Source organism: Galleria mellonella, unplaced genomic scaffold (assembly GCF_026898425.1).
Source record: "Galleria mellonella isolate WM207_F2 unplaced genomic scaffold, CSIRO_AGI_GalMel_v1 utg74, whole genome shotgun sequence".
Lineage (NCBI taxonomy): Eukaryota > Metazoa > Arthropoda > Insecta > Lepidoptera > Pyralidae > Galleria > Galleria mellonella.
The window spans coordinates 4,060,609-4,074,829 of record NW_026442147.1 but is presented as its reverse complement, the minus strand read 5'-3'; positions in this window follow the sequence as shown (position 1 = coordinate 4,074,829).

Genomic DNA, 14,221 nt, shown 5'->3' with positions numbered 1-14,221 from the left:
AACGTATGATTTAAAAAAAAAAAACAACAACAAAAAATAAATCCTCATGAATTTATTTATCTATTTATTTATTTTATTTTATTACTTTATTGTACACATTAGTTATAAAAATATGACAGAGGTAAAGAAAAGTACAAAGGCGAGCTTAACTCTGATAGAGTTTTCTTCCAGCAAACCCAAAGTGGAAAGGAGCATATCTACATACTTAATATAAGTATTTTCATTTTTAACCCCATATTGATTAAAAAAAGAGTAGTAGCCAAAAAATCGCCAACTAATGCGTGTGTAGTCCGCTAGTTCACGGGCGTGAAGATAAATAGAGGAAAAAAAAATTTGTGATAAATTCATTGCGAGTTGTCATTTAATATTATACTTACGTGTACAGACAATAAGTAACGGGCTTATGAAGTTCTCAGAAATGAACAAATTAATACTCTAGAGCTAAATAAGTGGCCACAATCTCACAATACGGCAATCGCGCTCGTGCTGTGTCAACGGATTCTGTTGGAAAATATAAATGAATGTATTGAGAAAAAGTGTATAAATAGAACGCGATCAATAAATAATGTAACTATGGTGGTCGAAGTGGCTGCCGCCTCCCGCGGCGAGTGTCGCGGACGTGCAAACATAGCCAACATTGTTGCTAAATCCCAAATTAAGGTGCAGTTTCGTTAATACGACTCAATAATATTCCTTTTATAATCCATATTAAATATTCCATAGGTTATTAAATAAAATATATGATGAACAATCGTCATTGCATATTTACCTTTTATTTTTTGTCTATTCAGATAACAATTATTTAGATATAAAAAAAACATATAATAAAAAGTATTTGTAATATTGAGAGCTATTTTAAAATCGTATGTAAATACAATTATTACATTAATAATGAATTTCCACCGTACAGTAATATTATTAAATTCGTAACGGTGCAACATCATATACAAATTGAGAAACAAAAGAATATGATTGTCTCTACTATATATTGAGATTTAATAGTATAAATTATTTCATAATACAATAATCTCATTCTCAAAAGTAGTCATTTTAAATTAACAAAAAAAATCTATAATAACACATAAATGAATGCACATACTTTTTTTTTTTGACTAGTAGAGAATGCCTATAGCATTATGTCCGCTTTTTGTACCACTTATTATTTATCAATAAATATCTCTCTTTATTTCTGCTTTTAGGATACTATAAAGTTCTTATCTAGTAGGAGTTATAAAAGCAAGAGACACAAATACACAGAGTGAATTTAATTCCCTATTGCAAGTATTTCGCAACAATGAAACTCCACTTTAACATTGTCCACATGAGAGTCAAGAAAACGCGAACCGTACAACAGAGGTATTGTTTCCTTCATTCTTAGAGCAAATATTGGGGCAACGTTATTCAAACCGTTTGCAAACACGACTCTACTGGGTGGCGGCCAACAATAACCTTCCAAGAACCTCCGTGACAACACTCCAAATATAGTGATTATACCCTAATTGTCCGTACACCTGGACTTTTATTTAGTTTTTAATGCAAACGACATATTTTTCTTTGGATAGAGCTGTTGTTGTCTAAAATTGATGGGCACTCATTGTAGTTGTATTACAAGTCGCGAACATACAGGAAAGCTTATCATTACTGCGCGCAGATGCTCAAGTCTACTCAAATAAAATACACACAAAAAGTTTCTAGAAAGCGGGAGGTCTGCAATTTGAGATCTTTTAATAAATTATCTATCCCCTGGACATAACCAGAAGACTGTGTTTGTCTCTTATATAGTTCTATTTGAAATGAAAACACGAATGATTATTCTTTTAATGTTATAGCGTGTAATCATAGTCTATTAATAATAAAACTTTACTCGTCGTATTACTTGCAAATATATGTTTTATTTCTTTTCCTGAGCACTTTTCTGAGTACTATATTATAGATAATGACTCGACACAGTGGTAACATTTACCAGTCAATGCCAATTCTCGACATTATATTTCTGAGTCAGTGCTCATATTTAGAAGTATGTGACTTTTATGGCTTGTATATCAACTTATATTCTGATGCATTAGTCTAAATATAACCTACTGTGTTTAAATTTAAATATATGTATATTTCACATCACACACTCAAGTACTTACAGCTAAAAATATATATTATTAACATTACAGGTTTTGGCACTATATCCTAACTAATATTATAAATGCAAAAGTGAGTTTGTTTGTATGTTTATTATGTATGGACACGCAGTGGTTTAGCACTGATCCGATTATAGTGAATTTTAGTATTGAGATAGATGTAACCCTGGAGGATACTTTTTCTTGTATATTTGCAGAGACTACTTTTTATTGTGAAAAACTTATACGGAATGGGATGAGGGAGAGGTAATTTTTGTATGCAACATTTGATTGCGTTGTCCGATTTGTTTCGAATTTATAATTCATAATTAAAGTATAATTATTTTTCTCAAACTACTCCATAAAGGGTTTTTTTTAATGGGTGAAAATGGCATGGTAACCCCGCCTGCGCTATCGGTATACACTGGCAGGGTACCAGTGAGAGGTGATAGGTGAGGATGAAAATGCAGGTCAATTAGTCAATCGTGACGTGCTGAATACTCATAATCACGATAGTTTCCAGGGGTGAGAAGACTTCCGCATGGAAGTCGACCTGATAGGGTACATTGAAAGCAATGGGGACTCACCTCCTCATTACTAACAATCCTTTCCATCCCCTCTATAAAGGGGTTAGGTTTTTTATATACCAAACCCCTTTATAGAGGGGGATATACCAAAAATCTGAATTGTTGAACCAAATCAAAACTAACGCGAGCAAAGCTACGAATAAAAGCTAGTAAAAAATTAACGACTAATTTAATGAGTCTGTAAATTGTATTTTTTTTTTTTAATTTTACGACATTATTTAATGTACTATTTAACATTTATTTACATTTATATTTTATATAAAAAACCTTATATCTATTATATATGTCATACTGTATGCTTAAAAAATATATAAACTAAAGAGGTTGAAACCTATTTATTGATCTAACTACTTTTTCTTAAATAACAATAACATAATTCATAGATAATATTTGTTGCCTATAACACAATAAATACAAACTATTTCTATAACAGCGACTTACAAGACGAATTCTTTTTTCATACAAAATCTCAACAATGACATCGGTTGAAGCGATTTGGCCAATGTTTGGTTAGCTGCGCCAAGCATTGTCAACTCAGAAATCAATTTACGATAATTGTCATTTATTATGGAATAAATATGATCTTTTATCCGATATCTTTTGTCGTTGAATAGACGAAATCATTCCTTGCCCCTGTTCCATTGAATTTAGAGCATTGGGCGTAAATAATTTTTATATTTTGCGCAGAAATCCATCGGTGCGTAAAAGAATTCAGTGCTGGCATTTGACAATAATTATATTAAAGGAGTCTGGATATTGGAAGATATTGGGCGGAACAAGATTTTGACATGAAATGATGTTTTCTCAGCTTGTAAGCAGATGCTGATTGCATTGATATTAAATGAACTGGCGAATTATTGCTTAACCAACGGAACTTTTATATTCTGTACTTACATTCGTAAAACCTGTAAAGGCTTTACGTACCATACCATATTAGCTATTAATTGATCACTGCTAATCATAGGCCTCCCTCTGTTGGGGCCGTTTTGCCAGTAGTTGCCACACTTGGTGGGCGGGTTAGCAACTGCAATTAGGCCTTGGAGATATTTTAACAGGAACGTAAGCGTCCCTCTTAAAATTTTGATAAGTCCTTTACGTTTACTTAAATTTTGTAAACAGTTCAGAATAATATCTCAATTTTGCAAGTAAACAGTTAATTTGAGTTTCATAAAAACAAGTAGATTTTGCTTTACAAAAAAGAAACATTGACTTCAAATGTGATAAAACCAGTTATTTTTATTTAATAACAGATTTCATGAAATTTCTATAAGACAACTCTAACCGTATACCTATTCTTTAAAAAAAAGGATTTTCCATATAGCTTTATAAACTATCGAATTCTGAGGAAACTAATAAAAAACATAACCGTCTTGTGGTCTTTCCTTTTTTTTGAAATCGGCTAAAACCAATAAAAATAATAAGGTGAATATGTGTTATTGACTTTAAACTAGAGAGATAGCTAGTAAGCTGATTCCATTTGCTACTCATATTATCAAATTATCAAATAATTATACATGTAACATAGTTTCACTTTGTTAGTATTAGGTTTTTAAATCAAGATAACTGATGTTGCCTAATTTGAAGTAAATTAATATATTGTTTATGTACCAAGAAATACAAAAATTCTACATTGAAGGCCTGAAGTATGGAATATCTTAACTCAGTAGGTATATATTGTATTTGACCCAAGATAAATTATGATAAAGCAATATAGAGGACAACGCTAACTCCACTAATAGATTCTGAAATCTGATTTATTGATATTATTTCATCGAAACAGTCATTAGAATAAAATGTGTCATGAATGATTCGAAGTATTCATAAGAATTTAAAGGTGTTCTAAAGACGTGACTACACTGTCATTATTTCTTAATATGAATTATAAAAGATGATAAATTTACGCTAAATATCTTAAACGGAAAGGATTCGCCGAAGCGAACGAAATTTCATTTTCGACTCACATCATTGATATTATTAGACCCTTTATTATGTTTAGTCACAAGACGTTTTTGCTAAACGATCCTAAATTGTACAGGATGATATAGTTATTTTATTGTATATGTAATAATTAATTGTATACAAAATAACAACAGTATTTTTTAATAGTGGTAAGTATAAAAACTCGACTAGACCTAAAGTAGAAAGAAAGAATGGAAAATAATTATCAATTGCACGTAACTCGAGATTTAAGTATTTAATATTTGTGTAAATATTTTCTTTTCTTTTTTTTTTTAATAAAAATAAATCTTAATTTCATATATTGTTACAAAAGTGTCAAATCCTTAATTCCCAATGTAAGTATTAAGAACCTGTTATTTCAGCAATCAATGCCCTTTTCCATATGTTGTTGTATTATATTTTAAGTTAAACAAATATACACTCTTTATATTGGAAATAAACATCCTGTATTTACGAGCCCTTGTTGTAGTCAACTACAAATCAATAGCGAACAAAGGGCGACATAATAGACCTTTTAGTGCAGTCAAAATGGAGACAAATTCACATTTAAAGCCAACTCTAATGTGTTTATGAATTCAATCGAAAGAATATAACAAAATTATGTCCTTTGTGTGATAAATTAAAAAAAATATTTTTTTGTCACTAAACAGTAAATTAAACTTCACATTATTGTTATTTGCTAATAGGTGAAAAATGGGTTCCACTTTTCTATAAAAACTATCCGTGCACGCGACTTTGTTTGTACGTGCGGAATAAAAAGTCTTTCTTCACGTCAAATACTATATGTATCTCCAATTTCATGATAACTAATTGAGCCATTAAAACACCAAAAGAGTAACAAATTAACAACTATAGATAATCTTATTTTCATATTTTGAATATTAGTAACTAAACATTAAAATTTGGTATTACAAAATAAAAATGTCCATAATTTTTAATTATACACAAATTATATATAATACACAATAACTGCGGGTTTATAATTTGCAGTACAAATTGTAACTACATTTTAAAGGTATTTATTTGATTTTCTTTTTATTTTATTAATACGGAAGTTTAAAAATAATTAGATTTTTTTTCTAATACCAGAACCGTTTACAGATTAGACAATGACAAAGCTTAATACGGCAGCTGCTTTACTCCTAATACATTAATTTTAACAAATTACTATCATTCTTGGAACTTGTTATGAGTACAAATAGTATACGTGGTTCCCCGCCTTAGGCGATCCGAGACCCGCCCTAGGTATCGAGTGCTCCGCCCTAGGTATCACGTGCCACGCCCTATCACGCCCGGCGCGCGAGAATCTTCGAGTTTATGAAGGCGGCATGCTATTAAAGATTTGACATGTAAATTGTTCGGTCAAGATCAACCGCTTTTGTGAAACGTATCAATGTTACGTTTCTTGGAAACACCGACGTTTATAAATAGGCGAGTGCTTATTTTTGCACTTCGTTGATTGATGCGATGACTTTGCTAGTTGTTTTGTGACTGAAATACTTCATTATATACTTTCCTATGAATATGATTTGAAAATTAGACAATATAATATTGTAATAATATATTAATTAAAAAAAAATCGCGAAGTGATATTCGAAGTTTTCCTATAGACGTGCATAGTATACCTATAGATGTAGATACTTGCATTATCAAACGTATAACATGCATCTCGCTTATTCTGAAGAAACCTTCTTTATGAATTCCATTTTAAAAGGAAACCTAGTCCTAAATAAAGAGGATGCAGCTCAAGAATCTCACTTAATTATCAGTTCTCTGTTGTTTAAACTATATTGCCGGCCATTCAATTCACTAATTATTCTGGCTTTATTAGGTTTATCACCATCATCATCTCAGCCATTATCTATCTCATCAGGTTTATATTACCTACTATATTTTAATTAAACATAAGCAATTCAACTACTTACAAACTTATTTCTGAATAATTCTGTATTTCAAAGACAATCATATAATAAAAAGCTTGAGATCACACAATACATAATTTGTCTGCTACGAATAGCGGCCCACGTGTCACAATGACGTTGCTATTGTCTGAGCCCGTATAGGATTATAGACCTTCGAAACTGATAGCATCTCGGTCCTTAACAGATCGAAAGATAAACCCAAAGGTTTGCATTGTATAGCTAAAGTCTACCGAGATGTACGGAAAAGTTTAGTGCTAAAAAAATATGCCACTCATTTCTTTGTATAGATTGTGGATATTTTTTTTAGTTTAACGGTACTTATAGCTGTATGGTCAAACTCATTGGTCTCTGTTACATCTCACAGACAATAATATTATGCTTACTTTGTTTATTTTTTACAGTTAAGCACTATTGAAAATAGAGTTGCCAACTTAAAATAAAAAATTTGGCACCAAATACGTGGTTCTGTGGAAAAGTGATTAATTGAAAAAAGAAGGTACTTGAAAAGATATTAAGTATTGTAACAGACCTTGTTCTTAGAAACTAAAAATAAATCATACCGAACAACAGATGCTTTTGCAATATTATGCAATATATAATTGTTACCATTTTATTTTATTAATATTATTTTAAGAAAATAAGTTTTTAATATGAGAAATGCATAACCTTTCCTCTTAATTTACTGTAATGACGATTTTTAATCATTGCCTAATATTTTAATGTCTCACAATTGAGATACCGATCTCAGACATTTCTGAGATACGATCTTTGGCATCTTCAATAATGTGAATCATAGTTACTAATAATTTTGATTCCTCGGCACGGGTCCGTATTTATGTACTTTCAGTCGGACGTCTCTTGGTTGATAATTTAATATCTATTGTTAATGAAGTTACAATTATCACATTTCTTGTATTATTAATACAATTTCTAAACATTCCACGCCTTACATGAAGACTTTGTTGTTTAGTAATTTAGGTATTTATGTAGTTATTCATTTGAATTCGAATCGTGGTAAGTCTTAAAAATAACTTAAAATTATAACCTTTTCGAAGTGACTTCGCATTAATAACTTACAATATTATTTTTGTAACTAGTACAATAAAGTGTAAAATAAAATAAATAAATAAATGAAATATATTTTAGCGCTATTTTCCATGGCTTTATGGAAATAAAACCTTTATATGTATATGTATATACATATGTTGTATATGTTTCAATCTGTAATCGGTTAAGTATTTTTTATACCTATGTTGATATAAAAACTCATATTAAATACTAATTTTTTTTCGCATCTTCCCCAAGAGGATAATGATTTTAAACTAACAATTGGTTATTAACGACCCGTCGGGGCTGTTTAAAATCCACATCTTTAACCGCCCTTGGGAAATTAAAAAAAAGACCTAATATATTTAGTTAGAACCGTGTGATTGTTACACCGCGGGTGTTGTTAGGGCGGGGCACTGGACTTGGGCGGGCACCACTCAATGAGCACGTTCGAAATGCTATCCCGAAGCAGATGATATGACCATTTACAAAATTAATTTTAAGAAGGCGTGGTTGACTTGCAGTTGATTTTCTTTATAATAGTTTTTTTTTTTTTAATTTATTATCCACACAAAACCGTAATTTTAAAAGTCTTTATAAGCTTAAATATTACATAGCTAGAAATAAACGCAAAATGGAAATCATTCTATAACTAAAGGACCCAGTAAACAATTTCAGCCGTAAAAGTTTTAAGGAATATGTAGTTACTTTAAATTGCCTTCAATTTACTGAAAGATCAATTTTGATAAAACCTTTCTATGCAATTATACCTATTTGATATAGATACTTTTTATTATTTTGACAAGAATATATTGTACGAGTTAACTTGATATGAAAGTTTATATAGAAATTATACGATCACCCACCTATGAAATGGCAACACTCGATTTCCCTTAACCTCAATGATCACAATCACAGTTAACAAATGACATGAGTGAGCTTCAAGCATTTAACAATGCCTATAAAACTTTAATGCCTTATTTCAATAATTACATAAGTATGGCAAAGAATCTTGAAACTTATCGTCCAAATATTGAAATAGAATTAAATGCATTATTCTCATACAATAAGTTCGGAACAAAATAAAAACTCGTCTCACAAAGGCCCCTATTTACCGTAACTCATATTATAAATGTGTAAAACCATTTAAATAGCAAAATATCAATAGATGAATGTTGCATTGTATGGTGAACCAAGTTGGCCGTGATGTTTCACGCACATTTTAGTCTAAAACCGATTTATGTTGCATTCCCTACGCTAGTACTAATCAAAAACATACTTTAAATCTATCCGCTTAAAAATAAAAATAGACTATCCATAAGATAAATGTGAAATAACGTGAACACAGTCAAAAAGATACTCTATGTCTTTAATGTAAAATTGGTATTAACATTGTAAATCCTGGTCATTTGAATCATTTTGTATGTGTGACGAAAACAGGCTTTTATAAGGCAGCTAAAGGTTTCTGTATTGTCGATAATCATTGAAGCAAACACTTGTTATTTTAAGAGATCATCCACCCTTAAAGCTTTGCAGTGAACTTAACAATGACGTGTATAATGTATTATTTATAGGACACACTCGGAAGGCACATTCGGGGCAATGAATATGTATCATAAAAGCGACAGTTCGAAACGCATTATAGTAGGTAGTATCATCAATCAGAGGAATTTATTTCTTCACAATTGAATAGCAATTTTCTTTGATGTTTTATATGGAAATATCGCATGCAGGTATGATGTTATAGGTAAGTACTTACATACTGCAATGTGTTTAAAGTTATACATTTCTGTTTACACTCATTTAAAAAAAAATACAATAATTTGAACTTAGAATTCCAAATTGATTCAAAAAAAATTTCTAATGATAATTTCAGCTTGTCTAGATTCCGGCATAGAATGGCCCACCCTTTCCTTTCCCGTTGATGTCGTAAACGTCCCTCTTAAAACGTCACCAAAATCCTAACTGCGGTTGCTAACCCGCCTGCAAAACGTGACAATTACTGGCAAAAAGGAGGATACCTATGTTCGACAGTCGACAGTTAACGGCTGAATTGATGATGATGAAAAATAAAATGTTAATATTTTAATCTAATAACTCATACCAAATATATTATAGCAATACTTTTTAACATGCACAATATATTTACGACTGTTAAAATTTGCAAAAATGTTGAAATGATCTCTAGGTGTTCCTTTAAAGTATTTTCTTTGTAATTATTGTAATAAGCTTACAAATGTACTAAAATTCATAAAAAATAAATGGCCTTAATTTAAAACATTTTAAAGAAATGTCAAAAAATATTCTATATGCGTTCGGGAGAAAAGCTTTGCCAACAACCAAAATCAGTTTTTTGCGTTGCGTCCGCCCTTACAACTATTTGTTATTTATTAATATCTTTGTCACGATGCGATAAAAAATTAAACCGAAAAAACGATTGACACAATACCGACGCTAATCTTTTCGGGGCCACAGTATTCCTTGTCAAACGAAAAAGGGTCCAATTTTAATACTTAGTTACCATTAAATAAATTCAGGATACAAAAAGTATTTTTTTTTTATTAAAAAAAATGACCGTAGGCCAACCACTTTTAAATATTTGTGCGCACATGGCTTCCGGCTATTTCGAGTGGGTTGTGCTAAAAAATATTAATAGTTTGAATTTGGAACTCTTTTTTTTTTTCATAAAAACAACAATGCACTTTGTGACTTATGATTAATATGAACGGATTACGATATGAATATAACATCTTGCAAGAGATTAGGTATGGTCTTTGGAGAGTAGAAAAATTTAATCCTAATATATGATAGTCCTTCAGAATAACAGCGCTTGGGATCTTTAAAAAAGGTTTTAAGTATTCCAATCCGACTTTATGGAAACTTATAAAGGAGAAACTTGTAAGTTTGATACTCACTCCAAAATAAATGATGTTTATATAAAATATTTGGCACTTATTTTTTTATTAACTTTTTATATAAAGATCTGTTAAAGGAAATACAAACTAATTTAGTAAATATAAAAAAAAATATAAATTGTTGTTAGTATTCCGTTAATACAGGTGTATATGTCCATTTTTAAATACAAATAATTTATAAATAGTTTATTTGCCATAAACATACCAATAATTACTTTACTAACAAAGATCTTAGCTGTTTTGTTAATTTTCTTAAAGAACTCTAAAATTAAAAAAGACTTATACATACATATAGTATTAGTTTACTGTTCTAATTCAACGATAGCTCAACTAATTAGTACTTAGATGCAAATAAACAATATGAACATAAATGTATTCAGTTAGCAGGTAGCATTGGCAACTCAGTGCGAAATGCCTCCAAGTTCAACTAATGATTAAACAAAGTCCAAATTCATTATAGTGTCATATATCGCATGTGCTTGTTGAATTCAGACCTGCCTTTTTAAGAACTTTATTATATATATAAGAAAATATATATATAAATTATTATTTGTCTACTGTAAATAGATACCTACTAAGAGGCAGTAATTATTTTTAAAGCGTGAGAACGTGTCCCTGTGCTTTACTGTTAGACGTTCAATGAGAATGAACTAACGAACGAATATTAGTAACTTTATATTTTATTTATCATTTTTAAAGTAGTCATATTATGTTCTTTTGTTTTACACCTCATTTTTGTCGCTGTTCTTTTACTAAATATTGGACAATAATTGGATATTAATATGGACATTACACAAGTAACTACCTCAGCTTCTTGCACAGCTACCACGTGCACAGAACAAATATTCTTAACGGAAACTATTCTCTGGTCGTTATAATTATAATATCCACGTACAAGAGATGTTAACTCAAAGAATTACAAATCCCTAATAGCTTTCAACTCTATTGGAAACGTAAGCATGAAACAGAAACAAGCCTATTCACCAACACGTAGGTTCTGCGTCAAAGGATACCAAGGACCATTCAAGAACCGTAAAATGGGTACCATTGAAGGGTACACTATAACTTTGCCCAAGACTTTTGTTCCGTTTCTTGAGATTCCGTAATTCCGCAAAACCGACAAAGGGTTTCGTAAGCTGTAAAAACAAACCTAAAAGGGCTGCCGGGACCGAACTTAATACTTAATCCTGTTCAAAGAAAACCGCCTTATTCGTTCTATTTTCAAAACAGTAGAGAATCCCTTTCGATATTAATTTGCTGCTTGAATTACTCCGCGCCTTTTTTTTCAAAAATGGAATCATGATTGATTTTTTTAAGTACATTTATTTTCAACAAATGAATCTTTTTACATTCTAAAACTAAAAATCAAAACGTACATGGACATTATATAATATTTGTAGATACTCTTAGGCTCTATTTATAAATCCAGTCTATAAGAATAAACAATTAGTGCTAAAGTAGATGAAAAATAACTGTATAAATCATAAAATTTTTAGGAAAAAATGAAAAATCAGAAATAAAATTGCATATATTTATATTAAACTTAATCTTTAATATGTACCTTAGGCAGTTAATGTAAGCAATTAAAGTAAACAATTTAAGCTCTATTTCTGGTTAGGTAAATTTAGCTAATAAATATTCCAAAAATCCTTTTTGCTCCTTATCTTGTTTTTTTTTCTCTCCATTTGTTACCTTATATAAGTTGAATCAACTAAACTATTCGTATAATTGATTTTTTTTTTATTTATTTTGACACAGTCATTAAAGAAATTATAATTACATTTTTTTTTTATTTTATATAAGTAGCAACGAGTACCGAAACATATTTAATATTACAGTAGAAGTCTATGTAGTCAGTTGACTAAAATGAAACATACACGTATATACAGGAATGAAAAAAAAAGAAAAGTAATTAATATACTAAAAACATGGATACACACAGAATTGTAGATAATATATATATATATATATATATATATATATATATATATATATATATATATATATATATATATATATATATATAGGGTACCTCTGTCCCATTCGTGTTTCAACCGTGAAGCAGTTGTGTTTGCATGGCTGTGTTTCGGTTTGAAGGGTGGGATATGGCGTGAATTTACTGGGTACAGAGGAATAACATCCGAGTCCTCAGGAATAGCAACGCATGGGGGGTAATGTCCATGATACTGCTCATGTCTATAGGCGACGGTTACCACTTTCCATCAGGTGGGCCGTCAGCTTGTTTGCCATTCTAAAAAAAAGTAATTGTAAGTCTTACTTTAGTTCTTAAACACAAATCAAAGTACCGACAAACATTCGGTATAACAGTCCATTTTTTACTACCATCTGATCAATCGAATTTTCTCGATATAAAAGCGATAGATCAGGAATGCACAATCCGACCACGCCCACAAGTGCACTATTCAATTGGACCAAGGAATTTCGCATCTGGTCTTCCACAATGCGTTTCCTGTTCGGATTACTAGATACGGATCTTATATCGCCTGGGGACACGATCTCTTTATTCGATTTGGGTTATCGATAGATAATATCGAGTCGTATTCGCAAGTGTTGTATGATGTTGTGCTGAATATGATACCTTTTATGAAATTTATAAGTGTATTAAATATTTTTATTCCGGACGCGGATTTATACCGTTTAGCGCTTTTTGGGAACAATGAAAACATGGAAGCTGCTTGTAGTTTAAATAATTGTTGTTTTGATAATGGAATAATCAATTTAATAAAAAGTTGTGAAAAGATAATTAATTGATAGCAACTAATTTTATTTTACAAGTTCAATGTAAATACCAAGCTAAATATATCAGTCATTGTTATAGAAAAGTTTAAAAATATTGCACGATTACGTTGACTTGTAAAAATTGTTTCGTTATCTTTATTTAAATAAGATATTTATGAAGTCACAACAAAATAATGTACAATTTCAATTAATTTACAGTTTAACTCTAGGACCACCCTGATTCGTCGTGCACATAAGTGGACCAACACGCATTCCGCTTCCTCAAAACTTCACGGACTAATTATTAGAAATAAGACATAGTTTACAATCCGCATATCCTTTAAACACGTGCTGTGGCATTTTTTTCGTAAGCTAAATTCCACTAAATATTAATTTCGAACTATACAAAAAATACTAATTGCTTTTTGTGGAGCGGTCCGTTTTTGCGCGCCTGCTCGTTCGGTGTCGAGCAAATGTGGTCTTTGTCAGCGAAAAGTGTCAAATTACTTGGCACGAGATGGTAGATAAACATTAGGGCTGCTACCTCAATGGTTGTCTATATTAATATTACAAAAAGAAAAGATTTAATAGTTTGTTTGTTAGTTAGCTCAAAGATAACTTTTACTCTCTTAATCATAGGAATCATTCTCGTTATTTTAGCAGTTTTCCACGTGTGTGTATACTTTTTTGTTTAAATAGAACCAACGTGGTATAGCGGTTGGTAATAGTAGACGATGGTGTTATCAGAGATGAGCAGATGACTGAGAAGGATACATATCTTCGCTGTTATTGTCCCCTGAGCAGGCGAACAAAGCTTGGCGACAAAACTTACTTTATCTTCTCTCAGATTTTGTGGAGATCTTAAACAGTCATAAAGACATGTTCACGAAGTTTACGACAAAGTCTACCTTTTACCTCTATTGAAATTAGGGAGACCATTT